The sequence below is a fragment of the Caretta caretta genome, chromosome 6 (assembly GCF_965140235.1).
Source record: "Caretta caretta isolate rCarCar2 chromosome 6, rCarCar1.hap1, whole genome shotgun sequence".
NCBI classification, from domain to species: domain Eukaryota; kingdom Metazoa; phylum Chordata; order Testudines; family Cheloniidae; genus Caretta; species Caretta caretta.
Window position 1 is genome coordinate 63,829,464 of NC_134211.1, and position 20,185 is coordinate 63,849,648.

At 43.6% G+C, this 20,185-nt stretch overlaps 1 protein-coding gene across 6 annotated transcripts in view; it reads left to right on the forward strand.

Moving 5' to 3' along the window:
* SMOC1 (SPARC related modular calcium binding 1) overlaps positions 1–20,185 on the forward strand; it is a 205,841-nt gene that overhangs the window by 30,082 nt on the left and 155,574 nt on the right. The gene's annotated exons all lie outside the window — the stretch shown is intronic.

Below are 20,185 nucleotides of genomic sequence, written 5' to 3' on the forward strand. Positions count from 1 at the left end.
TTGGCCAGAAACTGCAACAGAGACCCCCTTCTTCCCCCCCCCCCCCCCCCGCCTAGGAGCCACTGCCAGAAGGGTGCATGTGCCAGACACCCAAGGTAAGCACTGCCCCTGCACCCAAACTTCCTCCCAGAGCCCTCACCCCTCCTCCCACACCCCAACCCCCTGCCCCAATTAAGGTACCTCACTTTATTTTCATTCCCATTACTCCTAATATAGGAGGAAGAAAAAAACAATGGAAAAACAGGGGGTGGGGAAGATAAGAGAACCTTCTTTTTCTTGGCTGGGTCTGGGGGTGGGGGGATAAAAATGAAGCTGCACACAGGGCCCCACTAACTCTAAATCCACCACTGTGAAAGGGTGATACTGATGTCAGAACCCAAGCCCATGATGGAGTAAGGCATAAGGGAATGTGTGGATGTCCTGAGTTCAGAGACCAAGCTGGCTGGCCATTTTTCAATTAAATGGCTTTTGTCAGAAAATGCAGATTGGTTGGATCTGCAACAGGGAGTGTACAGGTATACACGGACCAACCTGATTCAGAGCAGGGACTTGAACAAGGTCTCCCATTACCCAGGTGAGCATCCTGACCCCTAAGTTATGGGCTGTTCTGAGGTAGGTCTTGTGGTCCCTCTTCCCCATTGCCCTCTCAAAAGGTCTTGTTTGCACTCTGTGAAAAGACATGTCAGCCTCATTCTGTTAATCTTGCACAAAATTCTGGTTTTCTGACTAGCCCTATTCAGGAGTAGATTTACTGGATCATTGGAGCTTGTGCTCTTTGGCACACTAGTCGGGTCTCCTCAAAGCCTGTTGTGCTTTGTCCCATAAGGACCCAGTCAGTTTGAGGTTGTGGCCAGGCCCAGACATTAGGATAGGTGCATGCTATTCCTTTTTGGAGTAGGAGTTGTGACAGAATGTTGACTCCAACCCTGCCCACTTTCCTCCACCAACCTGCTCAGTGCTGGCAGGATGGCTCCTAGATAGCGATGGGCCAGAGCTGCGAAGTTCAGAGTAGAACTTTCCCAAAGGGAGGGGCTATTTAGGGGGAAGGTGGGTTTTAGTTCTAATAGAGATGAGGACCAGCTGCAATGTTAGCATGTATCTGGGCTCACCTGTTTCCCAATCTTGCTTAGTTGGGACAGCTCTGCTTTTGAGTAGTAGAACTTTTTCCTTCTGTGAAAAATATCCTGCTCTGCAGGAAGAAATGGGATATTGGTTATGAAACTTCAGTCTCCTGGAAGCTATACTTAGCTGCAGCTGTCATCTACTCTAGTGCTGTGTGTTTCACCCAGGCAGAGGTAAGGGAAGCGCATAGAAAGCTGACTTGTCAGAAGCTGATGGTGGTTCTTAATTTACTCTGCATACAGAGTAACTTCCCTTCCTTATTAGGTACTTCTACATACAGCCTGGCTTCTAACAGGAGCTGCGAGGGTTTGGATAAATGGATTGAAAGGTGGCCATGTTGTGCTCTAGTACTTGCTTAGGTTCTTGGTATCCTGTGCTGAAATGCTGTTTTGTAACTTCCTACACACCAACATACCTCTCTGAATCCCCACAGATAGTCCTCTATCTGCAGGGCACTGTGTGTAGAACTCCATCTTTTTTCTCCTTGTCTTCCTGCACCAGCACACCTCTGTTATAAACAGTTGTGCCAAGTAAAAAGAGCTCTGATCTCTTGCTATACTGCAGTCTTGCACTCAAGTGTGTGTGTGTGTGTGCGCATGCGCTCTCTCTCGCTCCCCCCCCCCCCCCACCTGGAGCAACACCTGAGAATTCAGAAGAAACTGTCTTTAGGTCAAAATAAGCTAATCATGCCTTGAACTGAATGATAAGCTCACTTGAGTCAGCTTTGTTAGGGGTCCTCTTGTTCTTTGGTTCCATTTCAACCTGTTGTACCTGCAGCAACTTCCAACTGACCATTTTTTGTAGAGGCATATGCTATGTGAAAAATGTTCCAGTCCTTAAAAGTCCAATGCAACAGTCACCACAGCTCTGAAAGCTTCATACACCATAAAAACCCACAACAGCTAAAATAAGGAAAGGGGAATAGAGGCTTGGGAAGAACATTATTAATACAGGTGACACCCTTTTATCCCTGTTTTCAATGGGGGAAACTAGCCAGCTTAGCCTCAGCTCCTTGGCTAGTTATTCATTAGCAGACCTCACTGTAGAGTCAGGGACCCAGGCTTGCACACAAAGCTATTCCTCTGCATGTCAAACTACAGAATGTGTGTTTCTCCCCCCCCAGTGTGGATCACAACGGAATAGGATTGCTTCTACAGAGGCAGAAATGTCAAACAATAATTGAAGTGGAAAAGAGCTCTGAGTAAAACTACTCCATCTGCCGAAGGTTATTGCAAGATTGGTCACTAGCCTCTGTCTAGACCTGCTTTTAAATGACTCCAGTAAAGGGAGACTTTCATAGCCCAACAAACCTGAAAGTTTAGGTAATGTTCCCTGATACTTGGGGTACACTCTCTGTTTGACAGGTTTCAGAGTAGCAGCTGTGTTCTGTATTCACAAAAAGAATAGGAGTACCTGTGGCACCTTAGACTAACAAATTATTTCGAGCATAAGCTTTCATGAGCTACAGCTTCAGCTCAATATGCTCAAATAAATTTGTTAGTCTTTAAGGTGCCACAAGTACTCTCTATTTGTGAACTTAATCATAACTGGCTTTTAGGCTTGAACCAGAATCCTAAATAGGAACTCCCCTAAGCAATGTGGATGTCTGGGATGTGAACCTGTATCTGGAGCCAAATTTTGCATCTAAACATGTTTGCTTTCAAAACCCCAGAGTCTACGGTGTCCATGTACTTGGGCAGCAGATGTTTTCATAATCTGGAGCTGGTTCTTTTTTTCAAAGTACCCTTCTGATTAGTATCTGGGGTTAAAGATAATGAATCTAGCCTTCAAACTGCTGAGGTTAGTTTTTACAGATGAGGAAACTGACTAAGGGAAGTTCCTTAAAAGAGACTGTATTGCAGATCCAGTAATAGAACTTGGTGGTGATTCTCAATCCTATATGTAACCCATACAATCAATTTTTTTCCTCTCAAAGCTTTCTTTGCAAAACTGAACCCGAAGTGGTCTGTGTGCTTGGACAGCCTCTGAATGTTTGAAAACTTACTTTTTTCCTTGGTGGTTTTTTATGTATGGGTTTGCTTCATAGTTGTGTAGTTCATTTTCATTGTCTTATTTTAACTAAGTAATTTTTGGTGCTTTTTTGTTAAAGTCCTGCTCTGCTGCACTTCGAAACATGTGACAACATTGCTTGGTGCAAGAGTCGTTAAGAAATTGTTTGACAGGGAAGTTCTAGTTCAGTCTACAATTGGGTGAAACTGAGGACCTCATCTGGAAGGAGGAAACAAAACTACATACTACTTGCCCTGCCATTTTAAAAAAAGTAATAATGTCTAAATCAAAGTGTAGTAATCCAGCATCTGGTTTGCTGGGTCAAAAAAATTCCAATTTTTTGGAGGATGGTGCTTTGAATAAAAGCTTAAAACAACAACCAGTCCTAAAACCCTGTACTGTTTCTGCAAAAACTAAGGAATACAGCAATGCTGGACTGCAGTATTGTGAACAGAGGATGGGGTGACTGAATTACCCTCATTGTACAATGGAGCTAGAAATTGGGGTGCAAATGCAGGGCTGTTAAATGTCTGGTTAGTGGGTTTTTAATTCAGATGGGAGGAAAGTGAGAATGGGAAGATCTAGGCTGAACCAGCTTTATGGGATTGTATGTGATATTGAGATAAAAGAAAAGCAGGGGCTGGAAGTCAGGCCGGATCAGGATAGACAGAAGTGGGGAGTGGGAGCTGGAGCATGTGTGCTTGTGATATGGGTTAGGAGGGGAAAAACATAAACTGGAGAGAGATTGCACTGTGGTAGCTTATTGAAAGCGTTTTGAAAGAATGGCTGTGTGTGGTGAGCTGGCATGTGGGATTTCTTGGTCCTGCTTGTTTCTCTATGGTTCTTGTTCTGAGTTTTAAGAAATAAAGTAGTGTTACATTGCAAGCTTCCATCAAGAGGACTTACATAAAAACTTCATTGTGAATATGCTGTGAACATACCAGGGAGAACTGGCAATGAGGGTGGATTCTAATAGAAGAAAATCCGAGAGCCGGCTGCTCCCTAAAATGGAGGTGCACAACTCATCCCACCTCACTCTCTGCTGGCTTTCCACAGACTGACTAAGATAGTATGCTTTCATACAGAACCCCCTAGCTTGCAAGCAGGATTGAGACCCTCCCCTTTGGATTTAAAGTGACAGCTTCTAGTTTTTAGTCTTTGATACACCACAAGGTGCTAATCTATGGTGCCTTACTTCAAAACCTATTGGTTTCGGGGAATGTTCTTTCAGATAAGAGCTAGCTGAAATTGTTCACACAAAGGTGGGGGGGGGTGTGTGTTTTGGTTTTTTTAAATAAGAAACCATGGTTTTGTGTTGGAACTAAAAGGGAGTGAGTTTGTGGAGCTGGGGGTGTCTGGGTATTTTGAAGTTTGGGTGCAAAGGACCTGGGCAGGGCTACAGTCTAAAAGACCAAAGCAGGGACTGATCAAGATTAAGTGAATTGATTCAAGTAAGAAAGAAACTACTGAACTTTCACCAGTAATCGTACCTTTGTCTCTTGCATTTAGCTGAACTCCTTCTCTTTTGAGGTTTGAAAAAGTTCAGGCCATGTAGTCAGATTCCCCCTGCCCACTTTTTTTCCAAGTTAGAAGTCTAGGCAGTTAAGCATTTGAATTAAGGTGACCAGATGTCCGGTTTTTGACCGGAACACCTGGTCAAAAAGGGACCCTGGCAGCTCCAGTCAGCACTGACCGGGCAATTAAAAATCTGGTTGGCAGTGCTGCAGGGCTAAGGCAGGCTAGGCACTGCCAGTCCTGGCACCACACTGTGCCCCAGAAGCAGCCAGCAGGTCCAGCTCCTAGCTGGGGGTGGCCACAGGGCTCTATGTGCTGCCCTGAGTACCAGCTCCATGCTCCCATTGGCCAGTTCCTGGCTAATGGGAGCTGGGGGGGGGGGCAGTGCCTGCAGGTGAGAGCAGCGCTCAGAGCCTCCTGGCCCCCACACCTAGGTTTCAGACTTGCTGGCCATTTCCAGGGCACAATGCAGTGCCAGGAGCCTGCCTTAACCTTGGTGTGCCACTGACTAGGAGCCACCAGAGGTAAGCCTGAACACCAACCTGGAGCCCCCTCCTGCCCCCCCAAACCCTTCATCCAGGACCCACCCTAGATCCTGAACCTCCAGATGGAGCCTGCACCCCAACCCCCTGTCCCAGCCTGGAGACCTCTCACCTCGCTCCCTCCACAGTCCAAATCCCTCAGCCACAGCCTGGAACCCCCACTTGCACCCAAACCCACTCATCCCTGGCCACAGCCCCTTCTGCATTCCAACTTAGGCCCCACCCCCCCAGCCTGGAGCCCCTTCCTGCACCAAACCTCCTCTCTAGCCACAAGCTTGCACCCCCCAGCTGGAGCCCAGAGCCATCTTGACCCAACCAGTATGGGAGATGTAACACTACTTGTATAACTTGTCTAGATCAGCCCCTTATGGTTGTATTTGCTCAGGGTGAGGGTTTTTTCTTTTTGGGTTGTCAAATAAAATATCTCTAGTTTTTCCTACTTCTGTGGAGAGGAATAGAGGAGGAGATTGTGTGCTTTTGCTGGTAATCTTTTGATAATTTCCAGTTTGCTAAGCACTGGACATACATGCAGGGTAGAACTGTACCTTCGGCCTACAATCTAAAGTCTCAGTCCTGTGCATGGATCTTTGCAAGTGGAATTCCACTGACTTGAGGTTTCAGGTCCGGTGAGGATTGAACTCTGCACGTGGATTCTGTTTTAAGATCTGGACCTTAAAAGGCAAGGAGCATAGGAAGAAGGGGAGAGGGGAAAATAGAGGTTAAAGTTAGAAGGGCCCATCAGGTCACTTAGTCTGATCTGCATACCACAGGCCACCAACAGGACCTCAAACCTGCACATTAAACCCCCAAGCCAAAATTAGACCAAAATATTCCAGCCGACACAATGGTGGTGTGTTGTGTTTTTTTTTTAAGGTTGGTCTTAATTGTCTGATCTTTATCCAGTCTTTTTAAAAAAGATCTTTGTAATGTTGAAAGGTTGCTTCCTGGTTAATCTCTAGACTTTTTTAACCCCCCTACTCAGTTTTATCCTTCCAGATGTGTTGGCCAACTTAAACCACCTAAAATAGGATCTCTTTCAACACTTTTGTGTGTAGAGCTGAGGTTCCTCTGTATATTTTTTCAAAGATTTTAAACTAATGTAAATCATTAATTCATTCAAATCCTGTGCAACTGAAGCAGGTATTGCTGAGCTTGCTGGGAAGTGGTCAGGTACAGTATACTACTTAAGGAGACATTTGAGCAAATGTATCCACTGAAACTAGTAGAGTTACTCCAGGGATGAACTTGGCCCATTTTGTATGCAAACTTCAGGAGAGGAGAATTATGAGGGGGAGGCTAAAGACAACAGTTACTTGAATAATGGTAAACTGCCTCCTACTGATGCACTTTCTTCACACTTATGTCCTCCACATCTGCTTCAGTGGTGAGTAATTGCATAATTGTATACACTACCTTTTATCCAAATGCACTCTGCACGGGAAGCTCTTTACTCTCACCTGAAAACCAAGTCATTCAGGGTGGGACATGATCACTGTTGAACAGTGAAGAGCAATACTTTGCAGAAGTGTAGGACATGGAAGTGTGAAAAAACACTGTAACCTAAATTTCTCCTGCCAGGTTCAGTTGGAATGTAAATTTAGGTATGTAAATCCCAGCAATCTTGCAAAGATACCAGTGCCAACAACCCCTAACTCTCTTGTGTAAAATATCACAGCATTTTTTTAATGGCCACAAACTGTCAGGGCTTCTGCTGCTGTTGTCCTGAAGACAGCAGCACTTGATTCTTCATTGGAGGTCTCCCATTTATTAGTGTAAGCCATATTGGGCGTACTTAACTTGTAAGATCTTGGGTGGAGGGCAGTCAGGGGTTGGAGCCTATAGTCATTCAATTTTAAAGTGCTTTCTTAATTTAAAAGGAGTTGCTAATCTGACTTGTCCCTCTCTTAAATTGGTTTATCACAAAGAGGTCCTAATTAGAGCTGGGTGAAACCTTTCTGGCTAAACTGATTTGCTTAAAATGCAGATTCAGATTGACAAATGTTTGGCCAGCTAGTGTAGATTTTTGTCAAATTGTTTTGGCCAAAACATACAAAGAGAATTCAGAAATGTTTAAATGAACCCTTTAGCTTCCCCCCCCCCCCCCCAAAAAAAACATCAAAATTCACAAGGGGATTTAGGCACCGTTCACAAAGGTGGTGGTCGTGCCAGTGCCCCCTTATAACCTTTAGCCAGTGGTTGGGGCATTCACTCAGGATGTGGGAGACCCACTCTGCAGCAATAACTTGAATCCAATGTCCCGTTTCTTGCCCCCAGTGAGTGTCGTAACCACTAGGCTGTTGGCTATTCTGGGATGGCTCTACCTCAATCTCTTTTTTTTGTTAAAGCTGTTCCACTGCATATAAAACACTTGAATAGTCATTGGGCAAGAGAAAGTGACTGTATAATCTGGTGGTTAGGGCACTCAGCTGGGAGGAGGGCATCTGGGCTCACATTGCAGGTGAGTGTCCTAACCACTGGGCTATTGGGTATAAGAAGGGTGGCAGTGTGGTCACCTTCTCCAGGAAACTAGCCCTTCATTTCCTTCACTCTGTTCCCTTGTGGGTTTTTTGTGTTTGTTTTTGTTTTGACCTAAAACTTTTTCCAATGCTTCTGATTTGCCAAAAATTCTGGAATCTTTTTGGTTTGAACCAAACAAAAAAAATTTTTTTTGAACTGCTAGCAAACCAAAAACATCAATTCCTGCAGTTTTCTAGTCCGAAAACAAACAGTGTGGTTACACTTCCCGTGCCCTATGTACTTTCATGTGCATTTCTGTGCACCTATCTACTCAGTACCTTTTTAGTTTGCCAAGTGTTGCGTACCAGGAAGCTATCAAGCAAAAACAGTTACTCAAAACTGAATAGTGATTACTTTAACCCTCGCTAATGTCACCCTCTGCATACTGTTATGGACCAATAATGAGCTTTCAGTGTGTAATATGGGTGCATGTGGAACATGGGGGCAGGCTTTTTCAGCCCTTGGAATCTCATCAGAGATGGAGATTACTGAACTCCCACATAGGGCTGTCAATGTGCTTTGTTCTCTGGAGTTTTCCCCCATTGTAAAAATAGTAGAAGGTTAATGTTCTAAGAGAAAATTCATCTGACTTTCTGGCACTTATGGTGTTCTGTATTTGGTAGTATAGGAGTGGAATTTTAAAACATAAAAAATCAGGACTGCAAGTACATATTGCCATATACAAACTTTACGATCGTTTGCATTTCTGTAGTGTTTTGCAGATGGGGATCTCTCCACTCACTGTGCAGTTCTTTAAGCTTCAAGTAGAGCCCTGTGTGACACTATTCTTTTATCCCATTCCTGCTGTTATGGCAGTGGGTACTGTGGGACCACAGGATCCCTGTCCCACTGCAGGGCTCTAAGCTACGCTAGTCCCACGCAGGGCTATACGTCAGTGCCCCAGATAAGTGTTTATTCCTAGCTTACAAATAGAAAATCTCAGGCATAGAACGAAGTTACTTCTGCAAGGTCATACAGCATGTCTGCATCATAGCTGTGACGCAGCTCTTAACCCTTCTGTCACATAAACCCATATTTTAGCCACAAGGCAATCCTTTCATTTCCCATCTTCTATGGATCTTTTAACATCTTGAGACACGATGGCTAGTTTACACAAGTGACTCCTGATCACACTGACTTCTAGGCAGTGTTTGATCAGCACCAGACAGTTTTTGTGGATGAGGGCATACTGAGTGCTGCTATAGTCTAGTTAAAGTTGGACTGCATCTGCACTAGGGTTCTTGTTATAAAATTTGCCACTTTCTAGCAGTGGCCGAGCTCCGTAGATGATAGTAACGATGTGAGCACTAGTTTAGACAGGGCTCCAAGCAGCCCATTGTATTACACCAGGCATTCGAAACACTGTCCTGTCTAGCTCTGTGTAGTCTAATCCTTCTCAGTCTGCTAATACCTTGTCTACACTAGTACCACCATGGGTGGGGCCAAATCAATGGTGGTAACAGGACTTTTCTTTTCAAATTGCCTAGTGTAGACAAGGCCTCTATGTGCAGACATTTTTTTAATCTGGTCAATGTCTTTATTTACTTGAGTTTTAAATGCATTGTTTGCACATTTTTTAGTATCTATACAGTATGAAAGCAATTTGATTTAGTATTGACCATACTTAAACTGCACACCCTCCCCCAAAGGAAAGAAGTCAGACCCCTTTTCTCAGTATCCCTTCAGGCAAATCCCTTGAGGGCTGCCAAATGAGAGATGTGCTGGATTGACAAAGGGAGTTCTAGAGCGAACGGTCCCTCCCCTCTTTAAATCTGGAGGGTGTCAGCACAATCACCTAAGATAGTGGGAACTCAAAACCACGTGGTGTATTATACTGTAAGTCACCATCAATATAGTGTGGTGGGTGTTTTTTTAGCCACAGGAAACTAAATGGAAGCCAGAAAAGACTGTAGAAGCACCACAAAGCAAGTGGGCCGCCATGTTTTGCAGTAGTTTCAGTTTCCAAATAGTCATCTGCTGTAGCACCATTTCAGGAAATTGTAGGAATCCACAGACCTCAATGACTAGAGAAGCCTGTATCTTGAAAGGAGAGGCTGCAGTCTTCTACTAGTTGTATACAGAAAAGGAGTTTTGTCACTGCTGCTACTTCATCTAACAGGACACCTGCCCCAGATCACTAAGCAATCAGTCTACCTCTTTCCGCACCAACATGCATGCAACAGATGATAAACCTTGTCATTTCTTCTGCATATTTCCCACCAGCATACTTTCTGGATGGAGCTTCATCCATGCCCTCCTCTCAGGACCTGCCAATGCAGACAATACACTGCCCATTGGCTAGAAAGGAAATGTCATGGGACCTCTCCTCCATATTCACCAAATAACCTCACTCTGGCCCAGGCAGCCTCATATGCACACAAACACACACAACAGGAACATGCTGTACCCTGAACAGAACAATTCAACATAGCCCTCCTGGGGGGTCTCTCTCTCTGCAAAAACATCTGCTCACATATAACTCCTATTTCAGTCTGCAAATGTCTCATAAAAACATTAAACTCAAGAGCTGATAGCCCTTTAAAAAATGGATGTTTGATCTGTGTCCGTTGCCAGAAGAAGGGTGCGGACTAGTGAGAGAGGGGATGTTTCTGTACCGCAGCCAGGTCTTGAACCAGACTGAAAGAGATCCAGAAAATCTGAGGAATCTAGATAAAACCACAGCTGTTTTGCCATTGGAGGGGGAGAGAGAGAGCCCTCCACCCCCACCAATAATCTTGACAAAGAATTGGCAAGGATTTATTCTGCAAAGGTCTCTCTCTCATTTTAAGAGACCCTAATACTGTACCCTGATTCAGGAAGACAGATTACAAAAAATAGATCTCATATGTGCACGCTAGATTAATAGCCAGAAGGGACATGCATGTGGATTGTACCTTGATGTTTGCAAAATGCTTCTGAAACCTGTGAGCGCAACTGGAGGAAAGTTGATCTGGAGACTTTTGTATATGTGTTGGAAGACAGAATTTGGACCAGAGGTAGTCGGCAATGTGAAAAGAGGTGCACATCACCCTTATGTTTAATTCTGTTACTGATGTGGTGATTTTAGTATCAGCCCCGAACAGTTCAGTGTTCCAGCGAGAGTCTGCAAGCAGCTGAGTACTGGTGATTTGATAAAGTTGGAGGCTTTGTTATGTGCATTGGAGGTGAAATGTCGTATACAGCTGGAAATAAATGTCTGCAAATTTGACTTCCCCCTAAGAATGAAAAATGTAAACTGCAGTGCCTGTCTCTAGAAGCAGGTAATCTGCATCAGTTGCCTGCAGTTCCTAGCCAGGAGTGTGAAAACACTTCATTGTAACTTTGCAGCCTCCCTTTTGATTAAAATAAACAAGCACTAAAACAGTTCTGCAGTACAAAATTATCGTGAAAAATCTGTCCACTTAAGCCAAAAGCCAGTCCATAACTTTTGTACTCGGAAAGAAATACGCAAGTATACAGATGAATTGTTCATGTTCACATTTAAGTCACTTTTTAAAACCCTGTTCAGTCTTTGCAGGGGTATAGGCACTAAGCAGGTGTGGCAAAAGTGAATTTTGCCTTGTATTGGGGGAATAAGTACTAAGAACTGAGAGGAGTTTCCTCTAATGTCTCGATAGGTAGTATGGATCTTCTTTTGGGGGGAACATTTCCACCCCTTCCCCACAATTCTTTAATAGCTATATGTTTTTTCCTCTTCTGATGGGTTTACTGCAGTGGCCATGTTAATGGCTTGCTGGCATTCCATGTAGCATGTTTACGTGTGAGGTTTTCCTTCAGAAATATCCCATAAGCATTCCTTTCACTTAAGTTCTGGAAATACCCTTTTCACTTCATTGGTGAAACAAAATTTTTCATGTTAATAGAACTAACCTTCAATCTCTCTGTCAGGATTCTTTTGGCTTGTTCTGCCATGCTATTTGCGTAACAAGACCCTGAATCTTTTTTGTGAAAAGAGCTCAGAAAAAAGAATGACAGAACAACAGTATTTTCACTTCCTGCAACAAACTGCTTTCATTTAAATTAACATTAGTAGATATGGAAATCTATTAAAGATAATTATCCCCATTCCTTCCCTCCACCCTCTAATTTTTAGTAAATTGGTTGACTAAATTCAAGGTTTTGCTTCCTAACCATAAAAGGGTTGGGTTTGAATAGGTCAGAACAAGGTCACACACTAGTGTAATCCACTAGGAGTCACGTATTGAGATTACAGACCTTATGCTACTTTGGAAGTAAGTGCAACCTTAGCTTGGTTTCTGCTTTTCCTCCCCTACCAAAAACCCCACCCTCCGATTTGTGGAGTTAGTGCCCAGTAACTGAGAACTTTATTTCCTGCCATTTCCCAGCCAGGATCCCTTTAATTTGTTTATGACAAAGTTAACTAAAATTTATTGTGTTTCTAAATTACATATTCGCAGCTAAGCAATGTTTGTAATCACACTCAGAAATGCCTGGATGCCTATGGCAGATGAGAACAGATAGTTACATTACGTAGACTTAAACTGTTGATGGGATCTGAACCCCCATGTTTCAGGATGCAAGCATATCTGAGATGGGTTAGGAAGGAACTTCCTCCTAGTCCAGTTATTCTAGAACTGCTTATTATGGGTTTTCCTGCTGCTTCTCCTGAAGCAGCTTGTACTGATATCTGATAAGTAAGGTGCTGATTTTATCAGAGGTCACAGAATCCATGACTTCCAAAGACCACCGTGACCTCCGCCTGCAGGTGGCTGGGAGCTGCAAGGCCGGGGGGAAACCCACAGCTTCCAGGCTGCCGTGAGTGGCAGGGTGGGACCAGTGATGAGCTGCCAAAATCTTAACAATGGGTTCCCTCCTCGCCCCACCAGGGGGTCATTGCCTGCCCCCAGGACCCTGCCCCATCCACCCCATCTCCTGTCCCCTGCCTGCCCCCAGAACTGGGCAGGAGGGTCTCATGGGCCACCATAGTGGGTGCCCACCCCACCCCTAAGAGCCAGAGGCACCTGCCAGGGGTCGAGGTGGGAAGTCCCGGAGATGCTTACATGGGGCAGCTCCCAGGAAGCATCCGGCAGGTCACTCTGGCTCCTAGGGGCAGGGGAGCATAGCTGGGGGGGAGCAGCTGCTTCCCCCACTGATCACCTCAAAAGTGGCACCTTAGGCACCAACTCCTTGGGTGCTCTGGGGCTGGAGCCCCCACAGGGAAAATTTGGTGGGTGCTCTCAGCTCCCTGCCCTGCGCCTGGCCACAGCTCACCTCCCCTCTGCTCCACCTCCTCCCCATAATGCCCCGCCCTGCTCTACTTCTCCACCCCCTCCCCCAGCTTCCTGCGAATCAGCTGTTCGGCAGGAAGCCTGGGAGGGCTGAGAAGCAGGTGGCGGCTTCCTGCTCAGGCCAAGGGTGACAGAGGTGAGCTGGGGCAGGGCGTGGAGCTGCCGGTGGGTGCTCTGCACCCACCAAATTTTCATCAACATTAAATTCACATAAAAAGGGCAAAAACTGTGCTTGGTTACACCCTGGAAGTGATAGGAGCATTTGACTTAAATAGGTATGAGGGAAAGAAGATAAAATCAACCTAACACAACAGCCAAATATAGTAGGATTATTAAAGCAAGGCGTCCCTTGGAGACTTGAAAAACAATCCTGCTTTGAGTGGAAATGAGTTTGTTCTTTCATGTGTCCTGATTTTTTCTTCCTCTTGCTCTAAATTCCGGGCTGCCTTTATTTCTTTGGCTAACAGGATTATTTTTGTTCCGTTTTTAAACCATGCCTTATACATCTAGTTAAAATAATACAAGCATCTCTGGGTCAATGTAACCAACCCTGCTAAAGAAGTCCAAAATCCACCTGACGCAATTAATGGAACATCCAGAACCTGGCTCCATATGATATATGTTGGAAGATATCAGTGTGTACCTCCTGTGTTCATGGGTGTGTACTGTGTGTATATAAAAATAAGTGTTTATTTTACCCATATAGTTAACTGTAAGACTTTTTAAAACTGTGCACCTTATCTTAACATTTTTAGGATGCCATTCTGACAATTTACACCCTTACTACACTTAAAACAAAGACTGTAGTCTTGAAAGATCTACCTGTCATGCAGGTCCAATTTTAAAACACACAAAAGGAAATACCTGTCCACACGATACATGATTAGGTTGTGCATCTCACTGGCACAGTACATTGAAGCCAAGAGCTTTTCCTGTGGGCAGGTTGCTTCAGAACTACTCACTATAGAATTTCTTGCATTTTTGTTAGTGGCTAGATCTGGGTGCTTAGTGAGAGCCAGGATACTAGACTGGTGGTTGCTGGTCTAATTTGATATGGAGATTCCTATATTCCCTATAAAGAACATTGAGTTCCTCTTTAACAAAACAAAAACACAAGCCTTAAAATTCCATTTGTTCTTCCAAGTTTTGGTGGAGGGAGGACAGATCGAGAGGTATGTGTGGGTGGTGTAAAATTGCTTTCACCCTGTAAAAATCTTAAATAACTTCAAACTTTTATATCCATAAAGAACCATTGAAACACAGTGAACTCTGGGCTGGAAAATGACTGGCAGGTGAGGGGAACCTAAGGAGAAACTTGAGTTAAGGGTGACAGAGGGGTAAATATATGAAAAGTGCAACAGACTCTTTAATGCTCACAAAGAGCAGACTGGGTTTTTTGTTGTGCATTGGTCTCTCAGAGGAGACAGTCAGCCTTTAGAGATCTATAAACTGAATGCAGATGGGCGGCATCAACCTTCCTGGGATTTAAATCTTGTTGTAGCCTTATTTCTTATGTTGGCAGTAGTGACTTATCAAGGCTGTGTTCCAATTTCCATTGGAATACTTCTTTGCCGGTTGCTTATTAACCTAATGGCATTTACAGAGAATAGCCTTCTTAAGGAGAATGGAACTTGGAAGGCTGTGGAGTTTGGAGGCGGTGGGATCTTCCAATCTGGGGTTGAGAAGGAATTTTCCCCCAAGTCAGACTGGCAGAGACACTGGGTTTTTTTTTTCACCTTCCTCAGCAGCATGGGGCACAAGTAACTTGCAGGTTAAAACTAGCATAAATGGTGGATTCTCTGTAACTTGAAGTCTTTTTAAACCATGAGTTGAGAACTTCAGTAACTGAGCCAGAGGTTAGGGTCTATTTCAGGTGTGGGTGAGTTTCTGTGGCCTGCAATGTGCAGGAGGTAAGACTAGATCACAATGGTCCCTTCTGGCTCTAATGTCCATGAGTCTAGGAGCTCTAGGAAAAATATTCCTTAGATATGTGGAGTGACATGGCAACAGTTGCCCCTCCATTTGCTCCACTGGGGCCCTGTTGTGGCATTATGGCTCCTGCCAGAGCTGTAAGACTATTGGCTAGGTCACCTGGAAATGTGCAGTAAGACCTGTGGAGGAGACCCTTGATAGCTCAGTTGTACCTACCTTTATTTAGGTTTCAGAGTAACAGCCGTGTTAGTCTGTATTCGCAAAAAGAAAAGGAGTACTTGTGGCACCTTAGAGACTAACCAATTTATTTGAGCATGAGCTTTCGTGAGCTACAGCTCACTTCATCGAATGCATACCGTGGAAACTGCAGCAGACTTTATATATACACACAGAGAACATGAAACAATACCTCCTCCCACCCCACTGTCCTGCTGGTAATAGCTTATCTAAAGTGATTATCAAGTTGGGCCATTTCCAGTACAAATCCAGGTTTTCTCGCCCTCCACTCCCCCCACACAAATTCACTCTCCTGCTGGTGATAGCCCATCCAAAGTGACCACTCTCCACACAATGTGCATGACAATCAAGTTGGGCCATTTCCTGCACAAATCCAGGTTCTCTCACCCCCCCACCCCCCTCCCAAAAACCACACACACAAACTCACTATCCCGCTGGCAATAGCTCATCCAAAGTGACCACTCTCCCCACAATGCGCATGATAATCAAGGTGGGCCACCCCCAGCACAAATCCAGGCCTTCTCACCCCCCCCACCTCCATACACACACACAAACTCACTTTCCTGCTGGTAATAGCTCATCCAAACTGACCACTCTCAAAGTTTAAATCCAAGTTGAACCAGAACATCCGGGGGGGGGGGGGTAGGAAAAATCAAGGGGAAATAGGCTACCTTGCATAATGACTTAGAGACGGCTAAGTCATTTCCCCTTGTTTTTTCCTACCCCCCCCCCCCCCGGATGTTCTGGTTTAACTTGGATTTAAACTTTGAGAGTGGTCAGTTTGGATGAGCTATTACCAGCAGGAAAGTGAGTTTGTGTGTGTGTATGGAGGTGGGGTGTGTGTGTGTGAGAAGGCCTGGATTTGTGCAGGAAATGGCCCAACTTGATTGTCATGCACATTGTGTGGAGAGTGGTCACTTTGGATGGGCTATCACCAGCAGGAGAGTGAATTTGTGTGGGGGGGTGGAGGGCGAGAAAACCTGGATTTGTGCTGGAAATGGCCCAACTTGATGATCACTTTAGATAAGCTATTACCAGCAGGACAGTGGGGTGGGAGGAGGTATTGTTTCATGTTCTCTGTGTGTATATAAAGTCTGCTGCAGTTTCCACGGTATGCATCTGAAGTGAGCTGTAGCTCACGAAAGCTCATGCTCAAATAAATTGGTTAGTCTCTAAGGTGCCACAAGTACTCCTTTTCTTTTTACCTTTATTTAGTTGTCTCAGCTGTTGCTGGCATGAGTCAGTGCATCCAAACAAAGTGTTCTCACACACACACACACACACACACACACGTGTGCTTAGTGGACTTGCTGTTACAGTTTGCATTCACCCTAGTGCTGTACTCCATTATATTACTGGTAGTGCTTTGTGGGCATGCATTCAGCACTGCCCCAAATGACAATGCTTCCAGGGTGATTCTGCTTGGCCTTCTGGTATACTTTGCTGATGCACAGGGGATTGTAAGAGGACAGGTCTAACTCTCAAAACATCCACAGTCTTCACTAGGAAAGTCTTCCATGGTAACCAGCTTTGCCTCATAGGGCTCTTGATCACCTCCTTTGGCATGGCTCTCCTCTTTGCAGAATGGAGAGTTGTCTTTTAAGAACAGCTTTCCATGGATTGTTTTTCTGTATTACAACATTGAACTCCATGGGCAGTGATGTGTTTGAGTTGATGTGATTCAGTCATGGTTCATTCTAGGCATGCCCCAGAGTGCTTGGCATGACTTGTGGCATGATCCAGTTGCAACTCTTGTGTTGAGACACAAGGCATGCGAGAAGGTACAACATTGCGTGTCTAAATCTTCTAATCTAGACAAGGCCAGAGTTAATGCAGCCAACATTTTATTTTATATATAATATGGCACTGAAAGCTTTACTACATGAATGCAATAATTTTAATGTCACTTTAGGGCTTCTAAGCCTTCATAGCTCTGACCTGCTCGGAGTACTGCCAAGAAGGCCCACTAGGGGTAGGTGCTTCCTCTGTGGAACACCTAAGCTATATTGTAGCAGGGCTTTCCTCTGGAGTTACAGGCACTCCACAGTTGGCACATTTGTGCCTTCCCTAGGTGCACAACCTTACGACTCTTGGGGAAAAGGGTGACCTCATAAAGCATGTGGGAGATGGTGGTGTCAAATAACTTCAGGTTATGGAGTTAACCAAACCACAGGAACCTATAGAAATTAAAGAGAATAACTTATTGCTAGCATATCACTTAAATAATAGAACATAATTTTTTAAAAATTACAGATCAGAATAACTGGTGAAAACATAACCCTCTTGGATATGGAATGAGTGGACTCTTAAAGGAATGCCTTACCCAAATTTGGGTAAGTTTTTTTCCAAATGGTGCCGTGTGGTGTGTATATCACATTCACATTTCCGAGATTACAGCCTCTATTTAATTTGGAAATTAAGCTATTTCTATACTCCTAAATGACGGACAGAATGAAGGCAAAAAGAAGGTCTTGCATTTCTCAATAGACTATTCTGGGAGAGCACAATTAAAATCATTAGTAGAATGTTGGCAAAATGACACTCCTTATGGAAAAAGATGATGGAGAATAAATGCTGGTGGTGGTTTTTATGGCTTTTCTTTCTCCAGCAATGGCAATAACCATAACAATTTTCATGGGGACCTACAGAATATATGGGGGGGGGGGGAAGGAGGAAAGACATCTGGATTATATAGCTAAATTCAGTTATGTTCACTTGCATCTTCTAACACTTCAGGAAATTAAAATTAAAGTTATTTTTGGCATTAAAGGCACTTTGGTTGACAAAATGGGCAAGATGAACATACTGTACTTAAGCTCACAAATAGAGAGAAGCTTATCTGTTTGACTAGGACTGCCAATTTAGAGCTGGCTCTAGAAAAATAGCTCCAAGACACTGTGCTACTTTGGCTGTTTTTAGGGCTAAATATGTTGCATATGGAATATGGATAGAACTTAACAATGGTCAGAGGTGCCTTTTAATTGATATACAATGGAGAGGTGTGGAAAAGGGCAATATTTTGACTTTATACCAAAGTTCAAGAAAACTAACTTCTAACACTAATATTAGGATGCCTTGCAGATTGCAAAGAATGAGGAACAACCTCTAATTTAAACATTCTCATGTTTATGAGAATCTGTGTACACATCTGTGACACTGTTCAAGATCTTTTCAGCTGGAGGTACATTCTATTGCTTATCCCATCCTATTGGCTTTAAATCCCTGAAACCCTTCTGTTTAAGGAAGATACATCCCATTATAGTACAATAGCTGTCTTTTAACCATCTAACGGCAACAAGCATCTAATGTGATTGTTTTGTTGGCTCGGGGGACAACCCAGGTACCAATATAATTTACTATAATATGGGATACAACTACATTGGGAAGACTGACTTGCATAACATAGGTCATATGACATTATGTGTGTGGCTTAATTCTTGAATTATGCTGAACAAGCAGAGGACTCTCTAAACCAAACAGATTTGAATTTTTTTATTAAAAACAATAAAACTTTCAGGATGCCGTTCTCATCTTATTGAAGTCCATAGGAGTTTTTTCCATGGAATTCAGTGGGACCAGAATTTCATGCCTTGACTGTAGGTGAGCATCTGGATTTCTTGTTTTCCTCCAGCATTTATAATAGGAAAATTAATACTGGGGGGAACCCCACACCGTAAAAGGTATGTTGGTCCCTTAGTGTGTTTAACCTTTCTTTATTTGTGGGTTAGACTTGCATTTCTTGTATTTGAGGGTCAGTGCAAACATCTGATGGCCTGAATATCTGTTGCACTTTCATTCAAGTAATGTTAAAATACTGCTCATTTTAAATGAGTGAAGTTAAATCCTTGGGGGTGGGGGGAAGGGGTGGGGTGCATGACTACTTCCCAGACTACCCATACGACCTCAGCTAAAGTTAGTGCAGCCAAAATCTTCCTTTCAGGAGCATTTTTAATACATGTTTTCCGTACTGTATGAGTTAGTATTCAATTATCTTCTCCCCAGCTACTCTCTCACCACCATAGCTATTCAACAGCTTAGTTGTGTTGCCAGTTTTTGCCTTGAAGTTGCTGATTCCTAGGGCAGAGGACCCGGAAGTGTGTTATGTATTAACTGATGTACAGTACAAGCTAAGCAGAGCTATCTATTTCAACATTCAATATTATGTTCATAGTTGCAGTTCAATAGTATACCTCCTATTCTGGTCTTATGATTTTAGGGGATGTTTAGCCAAACAAACCATTTGATTAGCTGTATAAAACTGAAATGACTTATAAAAATACAGGTGTTTTAAAAATAGTATTCTATCCTATTAAACTGCACAATTGCTAGTTTAGTTTAAATTGGATGTCTTATTATCCAGTACCTTGACATCTTCCATCATCTTCCATATGGATTGTGATGAAGGAATTGTGCACATAGACTGTAAATCAAAAATCTGCTTTGGAATTTAGATATTACAGTAATTCCTAATCTGTGTAAGAGTCTGGTCCTTGTCTCCTCTAAATCAATAGCAGAGCTTGTGGAAGTAAAGATCAGATTCTAAGAATTTCTCTTGAATTCTTTCTCTTTGTGAAGATAGTCCTGTGCATCAATGTGGTAAATACAGATCCTTCAGGAAGACCCAGTCCCCATAACATCTTTGACTCTGGTACTTGTATTCTTTTTAGGTCACCAGTTCAAATACTGCTCAGGTCAGTAGCTTTTTGGCTTGTGACAATGCCAAGGAAAAAGAAATCAAAGGTTGAACCAGAACTGAAACTTTTAGTGAATTAAAAAAATTAAGTTTGAGTAGAGTCAAAGAAACTTTGTCCTGATCAGACTTGTCCAAAATCGATTTTGTCAAAAATGAAATCTCTCATTTTGGAGGACTAGATTAACAAAATGTTCAAATGAGGTGGAGGCAGCCACCTTTAACCCAGTGGTGGAGGCACTCACCAAACATGTGGAAACCTGAGTTCATCTCTGCCTGAAGCAAAGCGATTTTGAACTTGTCTCCCACATTACAGGAGAGTGCCCTATCCACCAGGCTATGGGATATTCTTGTGTGAGACTTTCTCAATA